This window comes from Pseudophryne corroboree, chromosome 3 (genome assembly GCF_028390025.1).
Source record: "Pseudophryne corroboree isolate aPseCor3 chromosome 3, aPseCor3.hap2, whole genome shotgun sequence".
In the NCBI taxonomy this organism is placed as follows: domain Eukaryota; kingdom Metazoa; phylum Chordata; class Amphibia; order Anura; family Myobatrachidae; genus Pseudophryne; species Pseudophryne corroboree.
Window position 1 is genome coordinate 347,375,808 of NC_086446.1, and position 19,854 is coordinate 347,395,661.

Below are 19,854 nucleotides of genomic sequence, written 5' to 3' on the forward strand. Positions count from 1 at the left end.
ACGCCTTACATTCACCCACTAAATACAAAAAGAAACCTTTATGTGCTTTCATCAGCATTGTCTTGTGTGAGTGAGGTACGCCTATTCTTTTTTGGGAAAGTGGGCTCACCACTAGATGGATATGGTCTAAACACAGTGGTGGATTAAAAGATACCTTTAAGGGTGGTTTCCTCTTATACGAAGAGTGAGTTTAGGTACACCTCCCCTGTATAAAGATTATTATCTTCCCATATGTGAATGTATACAGCAATGAGAGAAAACATTGTGTAGTCAAAAAAACATTACTACACATATATATTTATTTTTTTCCCCACGGTGATATCTACACGAGAGGAAAAAGCACCCTGACTGAAGGCAATAGAGAAATATTCTCAAAAGAAACCGTTATGTGTCTGAACCCGACTCCTTTTTTGTAAGTGAGGTATGCTTATCCTTTCTTGATACAGTGATGGATAAAAGATACCTTTATGGGTTTATACCTTTTATGTGAAAAGTGAGTCGGGGTACGCTTCTTTAGTGAAAGAGACACAATTCATATACGTGTGAATGTTCACAGCGATTAAAAAGAGTGGCGTGCAGTTGAAAACGATATCACACATATATATATATTTCTTTCCCACGGTGATACCCACACGAGAGGAAAAACCATCCTGCTGGAAGAAATAGGGAGCTATCAACGAAAGAAACCTTGATATGCTTGATTCAGCCTCCTCTTATTGTGAGTGAGGTATGCTTATCCTTCTTGGTTAAAAGGGTTCATCACCAGAGTGAGTTTGTCGAACACAGTGCTGGATAAAAGATACCTTTATGGGTTTAACCCATTTTGTGGAAAAGTGAGTCGGGGTACGCCTCTTCGGTGAAATATTAATTATCCTCGCTGTTTGAAAGTGTATAGCAACAAGAGAGACTCATGTATTGTTAAAAACTTTTTCTCTGACGTCCTAGTGGATGCTGGGAACTCCGAAAGGACCATGGGGAATAGCGGCTCCGCAGGAGACTGGGCACAACTAAAGAAAGCTTTTAGGTCACCTGGTGTGCACTGGCTCCTCCCACTATGACCCTCCTCCAAGCCTCAGTTAGATTTTGTGCCCGGCCGAGGTTGGATGCACACTAGGGGCTCTCCTGAGCTTCTAAAAAGAAAGTATATAATTAGGTTTTTTATTTTACAGTGAGACCTGCTGGCAACAGGCTCACTGCAGCGAGGGACTAAGGGGAGAAGAAGCGAACCTACCTGCTTGCAGCTAGCTTGGGCTTCTTAGGCTACTGGACACCATTAGCTCCAGAGGGATCGACCGCATGGAACTGGCCTTGGTGTTCGGTCCCGGAGCCGCGCCGCCGTCCCCCTTACAGAGCCAGAAGCAAGAAGAGGTCCGGAAAATCGGCGGCAGAAGACATCAGTCTTCACCAAGGTAGCGCACAGCACTGCAGCTGTGCGCCATTGCTCCTCATACACACTTCACACTCCGGTCACTGAGGGTGCAGGGCGCTAGGGGGGGGCGCCCTGAGCAGCAATAAAAACACCTTGGCTGGCAAAAATACCACAATATATAGCCCCAGAGGCTATATATGTGATAATTACCCCTGCCAGAATCCATAAAAAAGCGGGAGAAAAATCCGCGAAAAAGGGGCGGAGCTATCTCCTTCAGCACACTGGCGCCATTTCTCCCTCACAGCTCCGCTGGAAGGAAGCTCCCTGGCTCTCCCCTGCAGTCTACACTACAGAAAAAAGAGAGGGGGGGGGCACTAAATTTAGGCGCAGTATATATAACAGCAGCTATAGGGGACATAATTCAGTTAGTCCCTGCATTATATAGCGCTCTGGTGTGTGCTGGCATACTCTCACTCTGTCTCCCCAAAGGGCTTTTGTGGGTCCTGTCCTCTGTTAGAGCATTCCCTGTGTGTGTGCAGTGTGTCGGTACGGCTGTGTCGACATGTTTGATGAGGATAATGATGTGGAGGCGGAGCAGATGCCTATAGAAGGGATGTCACCCCCTGCAGGGCAGACACCTGAGTGGATGGACTTATGGAAGGAATTGCGTGCACGTGTCGACTCCTTACACAAAAAATTTAACGACATGCCAAATGCGGGACAGCCGGCTTCTCAGCTCGTGCCTGTCCAGGCGTCTCAAAGGCCATCGGGGGCTCTAAAACGCCCGCTACCTCAGATGGCAGACGCGGATGTCGACACGGATACTGACACCAGTGTCGACGACGATGAGTCTAGTCTAATGTCCACTAAGGCCATTCGTTGCATGATTGAAGCAATGAAAGAGGTGTTACAAATTTCTGCTATAAACCCAGGTACCACTAAAAAGGGTATTATGTTTGGGGAGAAAAAACTACCCGTAGTTTTTCCCCCATCAGAAGAATTAAATGAAGTGTGTGAAGAAGCGTGGGAATTCCCTGATAAAAGATTGGTAATCTCTAAGAAGTTACTAATGGCGTTCCCTTTCCCGCCAGAGGATAGGTCACGTTGGGAGACACCCCCTAGGGTGGATAAAGCGCTCACACGTTTGTCTAAAAAGGTGGCACTACCGTCTCCGGATACGGCCGCCCTCAAGGAACCTGCTGATAGAAAGCAGGAGGCTATCCTGAAGTCTGTATATACACACTCAGGCATTATACTTAGACCAGCTATTGCGTCAGCATGGATGTGCAGTGCTGCCGCTGCGTGGTCAGATTCCCTGTCAGAAAATATTGACACCCTAGACAGGGACACTATTCTGCTAACCATAGAGCATATAAAAGACTCAGTCTTATACATGAGAGATGCACAGAGGGAGATCTGCCGGCTGGCATCTAAAATAAGTGCATTGTCCATTTCTGCTAGGAGAGGCTTATGGACTCGCCAGTGGACAGGGGATGCAGATTCAAAAAGGCACATGGAAGTTTTGCCTTATAAGGGTGAGGAGTTATTTGGGGATGGTCTCTCGGACCTAGTTTCCACAGCAACTGCTGGGAAGTCAGCATTTATACCCCATGTTCCCTCACAGCCTAAAAAGGCGCCGTTTTATCAGGTACAGTCCTTTCGGACTCAGAAAAACAGGCGTGGAAAAGGCGGGTCCATTCTGTCCAGAGGCAGAGGTAGGGGAAAAGGCTGCAACAAACAGCAGGTTCCCAGGAGCAAAAGTCCTCCCCCGCTTCTTCCAAGTCCGCCGCATGACGGTGGGGCTCCACAGGCGGAGCCAGGTACGGTGGGGGGCCGCCTCAAAAATTTCAGCGATCAGTGGGCTCGCTCACAGGTGGATCCCTGGATCCTGCAAATAGTATCTCAAGGGTACAAACTGGAATTCGAGGCGTCTCCACCCCACCGGTTCCTCAAATCTGCCTTGCCGATTACTCCTTCAGACAGGGAGGCTGTGCTAGCGGCAATTCACAAGCTGTATTCCCAGCAGTTGATAATCAAGGTGCCCCTACTTCAACAAGGACGGGGTTACTATTCCACACTGTTTGTGGTACCGAAACCGGACGGTTCGGTGAGACCCATTTTAAATTTGAAATCCTTGAACACATACATAAAAAAATTCAAGTTCAAGATGGAATCGCTCAGGGCGGTTATTGCAAGCCTGGACGAGGGGGATTACATGGTATCCCTGGACATCAAGGATGCTTATCCTGCATGTCCTCATTTACTATCCTCACCAGGAGTATCTCAGATTTGTGGTACAGGATTGCCATTACCAATTCCAGACGCTGCCGTTTGGACTCTCCACGGCACCGAGGGTGTTTACCAAGGTAATGGCGGAAATGATGATACTCCTTCGAAGAAAGGGAGTTTTAATTATCCCGTACTTGGACGATCTCCTAATAAAGGCGAGGTCCAAGGAGCAGTTGTTGGTGGGAGTAGCACTATCTCAGGAGGTGCTACACCAGCACGGTTGGATTCTGAATATTCCAAAATCACAGCTGGTTCCGACGACACGTCTACTGTTCCTGGGTATGATTCTGGATACAGTCCAGAAAAAAGTGTTTCTCCCGGAGGAGAAAGCCAAGGAGCTGTCATCTCTAGTCAGAGACCTCCTGAAACCAAAACAGGTATCAGTGCATCACTGCACGCGGGTCCTGGGAAAGATGGTGGCTTCTTACGAAGCAATTCCTTTCGGCAGGTTCCATGCCAGAATCTTTCAGTGGGACCTGTTGGACCAATGGTCCAGATCGCATCTTCAGATGCATCGCCTAATAACCCTGTCTCCAAGAACCAGGGTGTCTCTGCTGTGGTGGCTGCAGAGTGCTCATCTTCTAGAGGGCCGCAGATTCGGCATACAGGACTGGGTCCTGGTGACCACGGATGCCAGCCTTCGAGGCTGGGGGGCAGTCACACAGGGAAGAAACTTCCAAGGACTATGGTCGAGTCAGGAGACTTCCCTACACATAAATATTTTGGAACTAAGGGCCATTTACAATGCCCTAAGTCAGGCAAAATCCCTGCTTCTACACCAGCCGGTACTGATCCAGTCAGACAACATCACGGCAGTCGCCCATGTAAATCGACAGGGCGGCACAAGAAGCAGGATGGCAATGGCAGAAGCCACAAGGATTCTCCGATGGGCGGAAAATCACGTCTTAGCACTGTCAGCAGTGTTCATTCCGGGAGTGGACAACTGGGAAGCAGACTTTCTCAGCAGGCACGACCTCCACCCGGGAGAGTGGGGACTTCATCCAGAAGTCTTCACGCTGATTGTAAATCGATGGGAACGGCCACAGGTGGACATGATGGCGTCCCGCCTAAACATATTGCGCCAGGTCAAGGGACCCTCAGGCGATAGCTGTGGACGCTCTAGTGACACCGTGGGTGTACCAGTCAGTTTATGTGTTCCCTCCTCTGCCTCTCATACCAAGGGTACTGAGAATAATAAGAAAACGAGGAGTAAGAACAATACTCGTGGTTCCGGATTGGCCAAGACGAGCGTGGTACCCGGAACTTCAAGAGATGATCTCAGAGGACCCATGGCCTCTGCCGCTCAGACAGGACCTGCTGCAGCAGGGGCCCTGTCTGTTCCAAGACTTACCGCGGCTGCGTTTGACGGCATGGCGGTTGAACGCCGGATCCTGAAGGAAAAGGGCATTCCGGAGGAAGTCATTCCTACGCTGATTAAAGCCAGGAAAGATGTAACTGCAAAGCATTATCACCGCATATGGCGGAAATATGTTGCTTGGTGTGAGGCCAAAAAGGCCCCAACAGAGGAATTTCAACTAGGTCGATTTCTGCATTTCCTACAAGCAGGAGTGACTATGGCCCTGAAATTAGGCTCCATTAAGGTACAGATCTCGGCTCTGTCGATTTTCTTCCAGAAAGAACTAGCTTCACTACCTGAAGTTCAGACGTTTGTGAAAGGAGTGCTGCATATTCAGCCCCCGTTTGTGCCTCCAGTGGCACCTTGGGATCTCAACGTGGTGTTGAGTTTCTTAAAATCACATTGGTTTGAGCCACTTAAAACCGTGTATCTAAAATATCTCACGTGGAAAGTGGTCATGTTATTGGCCTTGGCTTCAGCCAGCCGTGTGTCAGAATTGGCAGCTTTGTCATGTAAAAGCCCTTATCTGATTTTCCATATGGATAGGGCGGAATTGAGGACTCGTCCCCAGTTTCTCCCTAAGGTGGTATCAGCTTTTCACTTGAACCAACCTATTGTGGTGCCTGCGGCTACTAGGGACTTGGAGGATTCCAAGTTACTGGACGTAGTCAGGGCCTTGAAAATTTATGTTTCCAGGACGGCTAGAGTCAGGAAAACTGACTCGCTATTTATCCTGTATGCACCCAACAAACTGGGTGCTCCTGCTTCTAAGCAGACTATTGCTCGCTGGATTTGTAGCACAATTCAGCTGGCGCATTCTGCGGCTGGACTGCCGCATCCTAAATCAGTAAAAGCCCATTCCACAAGGAAGGTGGGCTCATCTTGGGCGGCTGCCCGAGGGGTCTCGGCTTTACAACTTTGCCGAGCTGCTACTTGGTCAGGGGCAAACACGTTTGCAAAATTCTACAAATTTGATACCCTGGCTGAGGAGGACCTTGAGTTCTCTCATTCGGTGCTGCAGAGTCATCCGCACTCTCCCGCCCGTTTGGGAGCTTTGGTATAATCCCCATGGTCCTATCGGAGTTCCCAGCATCCACTAGGACGTCAGAGAAAATAAGATTTTACTCACCGGTAAATCTATTTCTCGTAGTCCGTAGTGGATGCTGGGCGCCCATCCCAAGTGCGGATTGTCTGCAATACTTGTACATAGTTATTGTTAACTAAAGGGTTATTGTTGAGCCATCTGTTGAGAGGCTCAGTTGTTTTCATACTGTTAAACTGGGTATAGTATCACGAGTTATACGGTGTGATTGGTGTGGCTGGTAGGAGTCTTACCCGGGATTCAAAATCCTTCCTTATTATGTCAGCTCGTCCGGGCACAGTGTCCTAACTGAGGCTTGGAGGAGGGTCATAGTGGGAGGAGCCAGTGCACACCAGGTGACCTAAAAGCTTTCTTTAGTTGTGCCCAGTCTCCTGCGGAGCCGCTATTCCCCATGGTCCTTTCAGAGTTCCCAGCATCCACTACGGACTACGAGAAATAGATTTACCGGTGAGTAAAATCTTATTATTACACATTTATACAATTTTTTCTTTTTATGGCAACATTCACATGAGAGGAAGGAATGTCTTGTTGAAGAAAACCAGAACTCTATCTACTCAATAGAGTGGAATCCACCTGAGGAACGTATTGTTAAGTACTAACCTGGTTAATATTGTTGCGCCTGTAATTGTTTGAGTCCCACACATTTTTTGTTTTAAATCCCCCATAAGTGCCTAAACCTAACTGCTGCCCAAACCTCCCACTTCCCCCCCGCAGCCTAATCCCAAGTTTCAGAGGGGGTACCTAACCCTAACCACCCCTCCCCACGCAGCCTAAACCTACCCCCCTCCCCTCCCGCGGCTTACCTCTCCAGCGCCGTGGTGTCTGGATGTTTGACATTCCGGCTGTTGGGATTCCAGCGCTGGCATGTGTACCTATTTGGGATGCCAGTGTCTTCATTTCAAATAATGTCAGGATTCTGTCGTCGGCAATCTGACTGCTGGGATCCCGACAACCGGGATCCTGACTGCATCCCTGTGTGCTCTGTATAGTCTTACATTCTTGATATTCTGCTTGTCGAGATGCCATTGTTTCTGTTGTCTTGTCATATTTTTAAAGAATATATGTTATAGTGTGTGTGTGTGTGTGTGTGTGTGTGTGTGTGTGTCTGTGTGTGTGTGTGTGTGTATCGAAACGTAATGGAGGCACTCAGGAAAATAATCAGTCAACGTTTCAGGGACCTCTCCCTTTTATTAAACCACAACGTTGTGTCTTGATAAAAGGGAGCGGTCCCTGAAACGTTGACCTTACGAGCGGTGGTGTCGACTGACTATTTTCCTGAGTGCCTCCATTACGTTTCAGTCTGTATGCTCATATGAGAAGTTGTGCACCAGATGAATTAATTCCGCAAAGCGTGAGTGCCAGAGATATATATATATATATATATATATATATATATATATATATATATAGATAGATAGATTTACTATTTTGTGCACTGGTGAATTACTGTATTTGACCGAGTTAAATTATGTGTCACTTACAGACAAGTGATTTAGGGGCCCATTTATCAAGGATCACATATTGAATGCTAGCTGGGTGGGATCTTACCCCCCAGGATCGCATTGCAATATCCCTGTAATGTGCTCTGTAGGCAGCCAGGGTCCTGAGCATGCAATTCACTTTGGCATTTCCGGCGGAGGTTTCCTGAGGTACCCAACCAGATCTACTTTTCCCAATCTGTAGCCCAAAGCTATGGGGAACATTAGGCACATCACATCCCCTATAGAAACCTAGAAACCTATGGGGGATGCAGCTGTGGTCGGAAATGCAGGGATCACAGCGATACCTGCTGCGATCCCTCCTTTATACATACCAGGTATACTTAATATTTGCAGTTAACCCCATAGCCGCAAATACTGTATTATTTGATAAATGGGCCCATTAGATACTACTGAAACTGACCATTTTAACAGTTGGAGTTTAGATTCTGATGGACTCTGTATATCAGCTCCAAAAGTGATTTAAAATAACATTTTGGCATTGTATCAAAAGTATGCGGATTCTGCATAATGCAGACCAGCATTGAACAAAAATATCTCCCAGATGCCCTCAGATTTAGTCAAGCCAGTCTTGATCATAACAGTGGGACAGATCCCTCAAGTAGACACTGTCCCACTAGAATTGGGACAGTTGGGAGGTTTATACATATATATATATATACTGTATGTATGTGTGTTTATATGTGTGTGTATATATATATACACACACACACACACACACACACACATATACAAATACACACACACACACACACACACACACACACGTTAGACAGAAATATGAAAGCTGCAAGATGATGGCATATGTGAACTAGACGTGCGTTTTTGACGTCAAACCGGACGTGGTGCCGCAGTAGTTTGTTTTTCCCGTATGAGGGGAAACCTGTCGAGGCAGTTGGAGGTCTCGGTTGCTCTTTCGACATTGTTCTGTGCAGGCATTAATAAATCATGTATGAACTCACGGACTTTCAGAGAGGGCAAATTGTTGGTGCCCTCCTAGTGGGTGTGTAATACTCAGTTAGTGTCTTTATATCTACATATAGGTAATATCAGGTAAGTTCTGAAAGGTTGGTAAGTTTTACCTTTTGTTTCTGTTCTCTCCGCAGATCCCTACGGCTATTGACGTGATTAAAAACTGTTATTCGTGAATAACAACTGCCGAACATACAGTACACTCAATATCAATGACATGCAACTGAATAACATTTAAAAGGGTTTATTAGACTGGAACCGGGAACACCGTTGTTTGATCACGTCGATCCACTTCCACTACCTAGATAATGGTTAGTATATTTTGCCTTATAACAACCAGCTATAATATCATTTAAGCAAATTTATACAATTACAGTATTATATCACCACATCACATACCCACTCCCTGTTAACCTACTGCAGTTCACGTTCCCCTGAAACCCCACAGTTCAGCTGAAGCTTCATACGTTGGTGCACATATAAGAAGTCGTGGAATATCTCCTAGTTAGTTGTTAACCTCCGTTTTATAATTCTCTCTTGATCCACTGTAGAGTAATACTATAGTCTATGGAGCTCTGGCGCAAAATTCTATAATTACTGGTGGTTGTGCTTGTTATCAGACTACAGTTCAACTCTGACTAGTATGACAATACCGATGTTTCCTGTTGTAACAATTATACTTTTACGCCTCTTAGGAAAATATCCTTTCCCCAATTAGTACTAAACTCGATATAGGGTATGTGTTCTGGTTACTAATAAAATATGGCTTGGTAAGTTCTTCACGGACTATATTGAGGTTAAGTAGGGGTAACAATAACTCTGCGGCAGCTTACTGAATCCTTATCACCACTTGCTCTTCCTCTGTCTGAATTCACTTAGGTAGCTGTCTACATCTTTCAATAGTGTCACAGTTTCTATCCTCCTCTTTATTGTGCACTAGGCTGGGTGCAATGGGTTAGTAAGGAGGCTAACAGTCCTGTATTTGCTGATTGCCTCACAAGTTAATAGGAGCGGGTGGCTGACAAAAGTCCTTGACTGTGGCGTATATTATACTGAATAAGGAGGCTAACTGTCCTGTATTTGCTGATTGCCTCACAAGTTAATAGGAGCGGGTGGCTGACAGTGGCGTGTACTATACTGTTCCTGGTGCTATTTGAGTGTTTGAGCCACTGGATATGAGGTAAGACAAGGGTTTTGGGATAAATACCTTTATCAGTGTTGTAGCAGCGTATGGTGGTTGCTAAGGGAGGCACTGCTCCATCTCTCTCTCTCCTCCCTGCTACCGTCTGAGTGGTCGGATACCGCTGCGGCTGTCCTCCCGCTTCTGTTCACCGGGGGGGGGTTATACTCCTCCGACCCTTCTCTTGGTGGGTATCTTGGCGATGGGTGCCGGCGCTTTGTGGATCGTCACTCCGGTCGTCAGGACACCAGCCTCGGCTCTCTCCTGCGGTAAGTCGCGGGGTTCTCTATTCTCGTCAGCCGTCACCCGGAGTCCGTTCTCCGGCCGCCCGCCGCCACGTTGCGCCTGTCCTATTCACCAACGCCACACCACCTGCCGGCGCTCGAGCCCCTTCTTCTTTTAAACTCTTGTCCCAGGTGCCCGTATCTGTCCCGCCAGCCGCGCGTGAGATCTGGCTGGTAAATCACCGGCTCCTCCTGGGTCCCAACGCCTCCGTTGTCCACAATTAATCATAACATTAACAGTATCACAGGGAAAGGCACCCTAGGAGGGTTACTCCCGTTGTCCATGGTTACCCATATCAAGTCCCCAGTCTCTGGTATCACATACCTCCCCGGTAATTTGATGCGTATCCTTACGCATCCATAACCTGTAAGTATTTCCTAGTACAATTACCCACAACTAGTGAGCACTTACATGCCTAAACACCCATCTACACTTTATATCTATGTGTCTATTAATGGTACTATATATTCATATTTACGTTCAATCCTTAACTTTAACGGGACATTCAACTTTCGGCTCAATATATTTTAGCCAACTTAACCAAAATACGTTAAAATTGATATCTAAGGGGTAACTTTCCTCTTGTACTCCTTTCAGAACGCCTCAATAAAGGGATTTCAGGCAGATCGGAATTGTTATTTTCCTCGTCTTCGGTTGCCGTTATCTCGGAAGTGGCTGGAATCACGAATGAACCAAAGGTTGGCCAACATACGCTCATCATTACATCCGGGTATGATTCTGTGATCGGAATTCTCTCAATTGGAGTTCTCTCCAGATTTGAGGAGACCCCATCCTCGGTTTCCGGCCCCATGAGACACGGTTTTAGTTGATCTCTATGAATTAGTTTCTGTTGAGTTCCGTCTTCTCGCATGATACGGTATACTGCAATTTCGGAGTTTGGCACCTCCACTACTCGATACGGAATAGGTTCCCATTGGAAGTCTAATTTGCTTTGTCGCTGATTTCTTCTTTTCAATACTCTACAGCTGATAGGCAAAGGTTCGGCATGTGCTTTTAGGTTGTAATTGTTCTCTTGTCGTTTTTGCACTACTTCCCTATGTTGCACTACCAGCTCATGAGCGGCTTTCATCCGACGTTGGTTTTTCATCCACCCAGTTTGTTCCCAAAAATGGTTCTGGAGCCATTTCCACATTTAACTGTATATCCACGGGTAACTTTCCTTGTCTTCCGAACAGTAGATAGTACGGCATAAAACCTGTAGAACCATGTACGGTATTGTTGTAGATAAACATTAGCTCAGTTAACAGCAGAGGCCAGTCGTGTCATTGCTGTAAAGGAAGGGCCCGTAACATTTGAATGAGCGTTTGATTTGTTCTCTCACAAAGCCCATTGCATTGTGGATGATATGCTGTCGTTTTTAATTTTTTACATTCGTACAAGAGGCACAGTTCCTGGAACAATTTGGATGTAAAAGCCGGTCCTTGATCGGTCAGGATCTTATCTGGAAACCCATAGGGTCGTACAAAGGCTCTCCAAAAGATTTCTGCAGTTGTTTTCGCAGTCAGATCTTTTACTGGTAAAGCGACCGCAAATTTGGTATAATGATCTACTATCATAATAGCGTATTCATACCCCAACCTGCTCTTTTCGAGTTTTATGTGATCAATAGTAACCAACTCCAATGGTTGATGGCTGATTACTGGATGGAGTGGTGCCTTTTCTGTGGGAAGGGGTGGCCTCCGGAGATTACATTCGGGACAGTTCTTACACCACTCCTCTACGTTTTGACGTAATCCGACCCAATAAAATCTTTGCCTAAGGTTCGCTTCGGTCTTCTGATTCCCGAAATGTCCTGACCGATTATGATAGGCGGTCAGTAGCAGGGCCGTAACTAGGTGTGTGCGGAAGGGGCACCGCACATAGCGCTGCAAGATAGGGGGCGCTGTTGGTAGCACTTGTAAATTATCTATTTTAATTCCTTTTCACTTGCAGCTTTCTCCCTTTGTAAAACCAAGCATCTCCTGTCCGCCCCTGTCTCCTACCCTGACCCATTCTGTCTCTAATACCAATACAACATTCATGAACTCAACTTGAGATTTCTTTGTTAGTCAGTCACACTGTCCTTTATTACATTTCAAGATGCTGACATACCCGGGATTCAAACCCATTGCCTGTGGCATTGCAGTCAGACAATCTATTAATTGAGCTGTTGGCCTTGGCATAGAAAGCTAGAGAATTTTAAGCTAGAGAATTCTAACTATTTGAAGCTTGCCTTGTACTTTGTGAAAAATATTCAGCATTGCAGCTGAGCAGATCTATGTAGTGTGTGGCAGCAAGAGATTGGATGTGTGGCTGTACACTACATAGATCTGCTCAATTGCAATGCTGATTATTTTTTTATACAAAGCTCCAGTAGCTCATATAGTGTTCATAGTTTTAATGTAGGATCAAATAGCTCAATGAGTAGGGTGTGTGATTAGAATTCAACAGGTTATAGGTTTGAATCCTGGGTATGGCAGTATATTCAATACTGCCATACCCAGGATTTAATAAGGGGTATTGTAACTGAATAACAACGAGCTCTCAAGTTAAGTGCATAAATGTGGTATAAAGAGGATTCTTGTTAAATGTGTGTGTAATATATACTGTATATATAATGTGGGAATGGGCATCATAACATGGGCTTTATCTTTGTATCAATCTTGTCATGCCCCTTCCCCATGAGGCATGTACCTTATGCAATTCTCCCTATGGCACAAGGCACCAAAAAGTCTAGTTACGGCTCTGGGCGCTACTGTGCGGTGTAATTTGAATAATGGAGACTACTGTGCAGGGGACTATAAATTGGTATTATTTTGTGGCCACGCCCCTTCCCCATGAAGCCACGCTCCTATATCTTGCCTTATTCAAAATATGAATGGGGGGGGGGGGGTGCCGATGATATTTCTTGCACACAGCGCTAAAATGTCTAGTTACGGCACTGGTCAGTAGGATGGGTGCTTTTATCATAGGGATAAGTACTTGTATGACAGTTAAATGGGTTTTTGGATTAATACTTTTCCGGATTATTACATTCTGATGGACCTCTAATTGTTCCCGCTGTCTCCATAATTTAACTAGCTCTGGTGCTGCGGTCTGTCGTTCGGCCTTATTTAAGCCTTTCTTTTGTAATAGCAACTTCTTCAGTTGTCGAAAAGTGGGATACTCGTCTTGCCACTCTTGCCATTCCTTCCAACCCCTCCCTTCCAGCGGACCTTCAGATTTGCTCTGTGTAAAGGTAGCATTATGCTGTACCACCGGTTGTCGGGTCACCTGGAAAGGAAGAAGTTCTACCGATTCCAATTGGTCTTCCATTTCCGGTTCCTCTTGCTCGGAAAGGCGGGATAACGCGTCAGCGTTACTATTATTCTGTCCAGGTCGGTATTGGATATTAAATTGATAGTTGGACAGCCGAGCATACCATCGCTGCTCTAGTGCTCCCATTTTGGCAGTAGCTAGATGTGCAAGGGGATTACAATCAGTATAAGCCACAAATGGGGTGGCAGCAAGATAGTCTCTGAATTTCTCTGTGATGGCCCACACCAGCGCCAGAAATTCCAACTTAAAAGCGCTATAATTAGCATCGTTACGTTCGGTTTTTCGGAGGCCTCGGCTTGCATAGGCTATTACCCTTTCTTTGCCATCTTGTATTTGAGCGAGGACCGCGCCGAGTCCTTGCTAGCTCGCATCAGTCTGCAAAATGAATGGTTTGCTGTAATCCGGATAGGCCAAGAGTGGGGCTTGGGTCATCATTTTCTTGAGGTGTTCAATTGCCGCCTGTTGTCGGGAAGTCCAAACGATCAGTTTACGTCTACTTTGGCTATCTTGCGGCACGTCTCGAAGTAGTTTGTGTATAGGGGCCGCTACCTTAGCGAAGTCTTTCACAAACCGCCTATAATACCCTACGAAACCCAGAAATCACCTGACATCTCTAACGGTTTGGGGTATCGGCCAATCTTGAACGGATCAAATTTTTTCTGGATCTGGCGCAATTCCTTCGGAACTCACCACATGCCCCAAGTAATGAACTTGTGGTTTCAATAAGTGGCATTTGGCGGGGTTTACCTTCAGCCCATAACTGGCTAGTTGTTGCAGGACTTCATGGAGGTGTTGTAAATACTCTGCATATGATTTGGAAAAGATGATTATATCATCCAGGTAAAGCAATATCATCTCAAAGTTCCTATTCCCCAGGCAGTGCTCCATCATCCTTTGGAAAGTTGCTGGAGCATTGCATAACCCAAAGGGCATTCGCTTAAACTCGTGGAGCCCCATGGGGGTGGTAAAGGCTGTTTTTTCTTGATCCTCCGGCTCCATCATGATCTGCCAGTACCCACTCGTTAAATCCAGTGTGGAGAAATACTTAGCGGACTTTAGGGCTGCCAGAGATTCCTCAATCCGGGGGAGCGGGTACGCGTCTTTATGGGTAACCTGGTTCAGTTTCCGATAATCGACACAGAATCTCAACTGTCCGTTCTTCTTTTTGACCAGGACCATCGGTGCGGCCCAAGGGCTGTGACTCTCCTGGATGATGCCCGTAGCCTTCATTTCTTCAAGCATCTTCCTAACCGGCTGATAGAGGGCTGGAGCTAAGGGCCGATGTTTTTCCCTGATGGGGGTAGCATTTCCCGTCACAATTCGATGTTTTACAGTTGTGACTGTCCCAAAATCTAAGGGTTCTTGGCTGAAGGTTGCCGAATTCTTTTTTACGACTTGGAGGGCTCCCTCTTTGTGTGCCTGAGGAGTATCCTCACCTCCGATGTGTATGTCTCTCCACCATTCTGTCGGAGTTCTATCTTCCTCCTTTACGACATCATCATTCTGTGGGCACACCTGAGCCTGTGCCTGTATGACGTCTTGGAAAGTAATCCAGGTGAGCTTAGCAATGGGTCGTTGTCGGTACAATTTAACCGTATGATTATGAGGATTTAAAATTCGCACCGGAATTCGGCCATCCTTAACGTTCACTAGGCCATGGGCGACAAGTTCCTCTCCGTCATCCCCTGCACATGGCTCAACTAAGGCCTCATAACTCTTTCCTCGAGGTCCACACCGAGTTTTGCCCCAAATAATCACTTCCGCATTCGGAGGTAATTTAATGGGTTTACTTTCTGTAATCCGAACTTTCCCGATGGCACCGTTACATTGCACCAATGCCCGCTGGCTCTGCAAAGTCTTGATAGTCTTTTGTAGTACGGACGGTTCGATGGTCGACTTTCTGGTCAGCTCCCGCTTAAAGATAGAGATCAGTTCATCCGGGCAGCTTTGTAAGATATTCATCCCTAAAATCATTGGGATAGCATTCGGGTCACTCGTATGTGTAATCAGGCACCCTTGGAGCGGCATTTCGGTGTCTCCTACTTTGACATCGGCCTCCCAGTAGCCCACGCATGAGATACTTGATCCATTGCTGGCTATTAATTGTAGCCATGCGGGAGGAGGGGTCACAATTTGATGTTCTCCCCAATGCTGGATGAACGTGGAATGTTGGATGGTGGTTATCTGTGAACCAGTGTCAACCATAGCCATGATTTCTACCCCATTAATTAAAATGGGTATATGAGGGCATCGTCCTACGTACTGGGACCACCATTCTTCAGACCTTGAACCTATTGCGGCATCTCCCCCCGAGGCTCGGTCTCCAACCTCGGGGCATTGGAGTTTAAATCCTCCTCCTGGTCGCAGTTCCGTTCGATATGGCCAGGCCGTTGACAACGCCGGCAAATAGGACGGCCTTGGGGATCAAATCGATCCGTGCTCCTTCTTCCGCTTGCTTGAGGCGGGGTCCACCAATCACTTCTGGCTCTCCTTCGTTCCCGGGGCCACCTGGCTTCATTGGAATTGGGTCCCTGTCTGCGGGCTAAAATTCTGTACCTCTTTACACATTTCAGCCATTCCCACGGCAAGCTCCTCCATTTGTTTTTTTAGAGTTCTTAACGGATCCGCAGCAGGCGTTTGGAAGCTTTGGCCAATGGTGTCTCCGATTCTCTTGTTCCTAGCTGGATTGAGAGGGGCGTCCTCATTTGATAATTGACTCTCCCGATATCCAGGCATTTCCGGAAACCCGACCTCTTGGGCCATTTCTGTCCCGACCACCTTAATCGCAGCCTCTTTGAAGTCCAAAAATGACTGATCGGGTTTTTGCATTCTTAACAGTCTCAGTTGAGCCCTAACGCTTTCTTTATTTGCCCCTTCAATGAATTGTGATATAAGAGCTTCATCGCTGTTTTCGATTTCATTTTCATCGACTGTCCGAATCGCCTTCAAAGCCTCTTGAAGGCTCAGCGCATAATCTCTCAATGTCTATCCCAAAAGCTGTTTCCTGGCATAAAATTTCATTTTTAATTCCGAAATCGTATGAAGCTCGAACGTGGTGGCTAACCGTTGAAGTATCTGCTCGATATTTCTCCTCTCCTCGGTGGGCCACGAAATAACTTCCCTTTGTGCTGACCCTTTCAGTTGACCGATGAGGATCTCAACTTTTTGTTGTTCATTTAGCGGGTAGAGACGGAACATCGACTTCATCTTGTTCTTCATCTTGTTCTTGAAGTCGGTCAAGGTATTCCCCTCAGCCTTGTGTCGATCTCCATGATAGGTGGGAAGCCATGGTGCCCCGAAATAGTAAGGTAAGGTAATTGGGTTTATCTGCACCATGCTAGGCGTTTCTTGCGTAAGTTTACTAGACTCTCCACTGAATGCCCCAGCCATCATAGATTGCTCTTTAGACATCCTCGACTTGTATAGAATTCCTCGCTTAAGTTAACTATCCTGTTCGTGACGCCAAACAATTACCGTAATGTAATACTCAGTTAGTGTCTTTATATCTACATATAGGTAATATCAGGTAAGTTCTGAAAGGTTGGTAAGCTTTACCTTTTGTTTCTGTTCTCTCCGCAGGTCCCTACGGCTATTGACGTGATTAAGAACTGTTATTCGTGAATAACAACTGCCGATCATACAGTACAATCAATATCAATGACATGCAACTGAATAACATTTAAAAGGGTTTATTAGACTGGAACCGGGAACACCGTTGTTTGATCACGTCGATCCACTTCCACTACCTAGATAATGGTTAGTATATTTTGCCTTATAACAACCAGCTATAATATCATTTAAGCAAATTTATACAATTACAGTATTATATCACCACATCACATACCCACTCCCTGTTAACCTACTGCAGTTCACGTTCCCCTGAAACCCCACAGTTCAGCTGAAGCTTCATACGTTGGTGCACATATAAGAAGTCGTGGAATATCTCCTAGTTAGTTGTTAACCTCCGTTTTATAATTCTCTCTTGATCCACTGTAGAGTAATACTATAGTCTATGGAGCTCTGGCGCAAAATTCTATAATTACTGGTGGTTGTGCTTGTTATCAGACTACAGTTCAACTCTGACTAGTATGACAATACCGATGTTTCCTGTAACAATTATACTTTTACGCCTCTTAGGAAAATATCCTTTCCCCAATTAGTACTAAACTCGATATAGGGTATGTGTTCTGGTTACTAATAAAATATGGCTTGGTAAGTTCTTCACTGACTATATTGAGGTTAAGTAGGGGTAACAATAACTCTGCGGCAGCTTACTGAATCCTTATCACCACTTGCTCTTCCTCTGTCTGAATTCACTTAGGTAGCTGTCTACATCTTTCAATAGTGTCACAGTTTCTATCCTCCTCTTTATTGTGCACTAGGCTGGGTGCAATGGGTTAGTAAGGAGGCTAACTGTCCTGTATTTGCTGATTGCCTCACAAGTTAATAGGAGTGGGTGGCTGACAAAAGTCCTTGACTGTGGCGTATATTATACTGAATAAGGAGGCTAACTGTCCTGTATTTGCTGATTGCCTCACAAGTTAATAGGAGCGGGTGGCTGACAGTGGCGTGTACTATACTGTTCCTGGTGCTATTTGAGTGTTTGAGCCACTGGATATGAGGTAAGACAAGGGTTTTGGGATAAATACCTTTATCAGTGTTGTAGCAGCGTATGGTGGTTGCTAAGGGAGGCACTGCTCCGTCTCTCTCTCTCCTCCCTGCTACCGTCTGAGTGGTCGGATACCGCTGCAGCCGTCTTCCCGCTTCTGTCACTCACGGGAGAAGCCGCCTCCTTTAGCTCTCACGCTCCCCTGCAAATCGGGTTCACCGGGGGAATTATGCTCCTCCGACCCTTCTCTTGGTGGGTATCTTGGCGATGGGTGCCGGCGCTTTGTGGATCGTCGCTCCGGTCGTCAGGACACCAGCCCCAGCTCTCTCCTCCTGCGGTAAGTCGCGGGGTTCTCTATTCTCGTCAGCCGTCACCCAGAGTCCGTTCTCCGGCCGCCCGCCGCCACGTTGCGCCTGTCCTCTTCACCAACGCCACACCAACTGCCGGCGCTCGAGCCCCTTCTTCTTTTAAACTCTTGTCCCAGGTGCCCGTATCTATCCTGCCAGCCGCGCGTGAGATCTGGCTGGTAAATCACCGGCTCCTCCTGGGTCCCAACGCCTCAGTTGTCCACAATTAATCATAACATTAACAGTATCACAGGGAAAGGCACCCTAGGAGGGTTACTCCCGTTGTCCATGGTTACCCATATCAAGTCCCCAGTCTCGGGTATCACAGGTGCGTCTGTGACTGCAGTAGCCAGTTTGGGATATCGCAAGGAACTGTATAAAAGGTAATGATGGCATATACTGTTTCCGGAAAAACATCATCATCTAAACACCAGCATGGACGAAAGTGTAAACTGATTGCCAGAGACAGAGGGGCATTGAGGATGATTGTGGCCAAGAATAAGAAGACAATCGCTGCAAAAGTGACTGCTGAGCTGAATTCCTGTGTTCCACACCTCGTGTCTACAAGAACAGTGATAAGGGAATTCAACAGGTACGACATTCACGGGCGGGTTGAAGTTGCCAAACTACTGGTAAACCCAGTGAATGATAAACCACAACCTGCTACTGTATAAAACCCGGTGAATGCCAAGAAGTTGACAGTCGTGTAACACTCATAAACCATGCACTGCTGCGCATTGATAGGCTGTTATCTGGTCATAAGAATCGTCCGTCACACTGTTCCCAACTGCAGGACGAGTTTATGTGTGGAAAACACCAAAACAAGCATATAATCGGGACTGTATTGTGCCAAGAGTGTTGCATGGTAGAGGGTCGGGGATGATTTGGGCAGCCTTATCATGATATTCTACAAGCCCCATTATAGTTCAGTCACTGCCAAGGACTACAGTATGTAGACATTTTGGCCGACCAGGTCCATCCCACGGTGCAAACATTGTTTCCAGAAGGTGACGCCTGGTACCACGATGAACAGGCACCAATTCGTACAGCTTGTGTCGTCCAATCGTGGTTTTCTGAACATGCAGACCAGGTGTCTCATCTTCCTCCCCACCTCCAATGGCCAGACCTCAATATCGTAGAGCCTCTGTGGTTGGTTTTGGAGAACAGGGCTCGGTTACGTTATGCGCCTCCAGCATCACTCAAGTAACTGGAACAAGTTCTGCAGAAGAATGGTATAAGATTCCATTGTCAACCATTCAGGACTTATATTTATACACACCTTATTAGATAATGAAATAATTATTTTCCTATGTTTTATCCATATTTTTGTTCCTCCATTTAAGTGAAAAAAAGTCATACATGCTTTGTAGTCACCTAACGAAAAATTGACTTTTAAGCAATATTACTCTTAAAAAATGTATGGTGTCTCTTATAGAACCGATGTTATATCTCAGTTGGAGTAGGTACTTTTCACTTGAGTCATCTTGGAAAATCCAATAAAGAAAGCTGTCCGTGTCAGAATTTGGT

General features: G+C 46.2%; 1 long non-coding RNA gene across 1 annotated transcript in view; it reads left to right on the top strand.

The window, feature by feature from the left end:
* The first annotated feature begins 8,726 nt into the window (after nt 1-8,726).
* Nucleotides 8,727-19,854, top strand: part of LOC135055534 (uncharacterized) — a 51,049-nt gene continuing 39,921 nt past the window's right edge. Inside the window, exons 1-2 of the long non-coding RNA XR_010243768.1 lie at nt 8,727-8,899; nt 16,951-17,127. This is a non-coding gene — a long non-coding RNA (uncharacterized LOC135055534). The remainder of the gene's footprint in view (nt 8,900-16,950; nt 17,128-19,854) is intronic.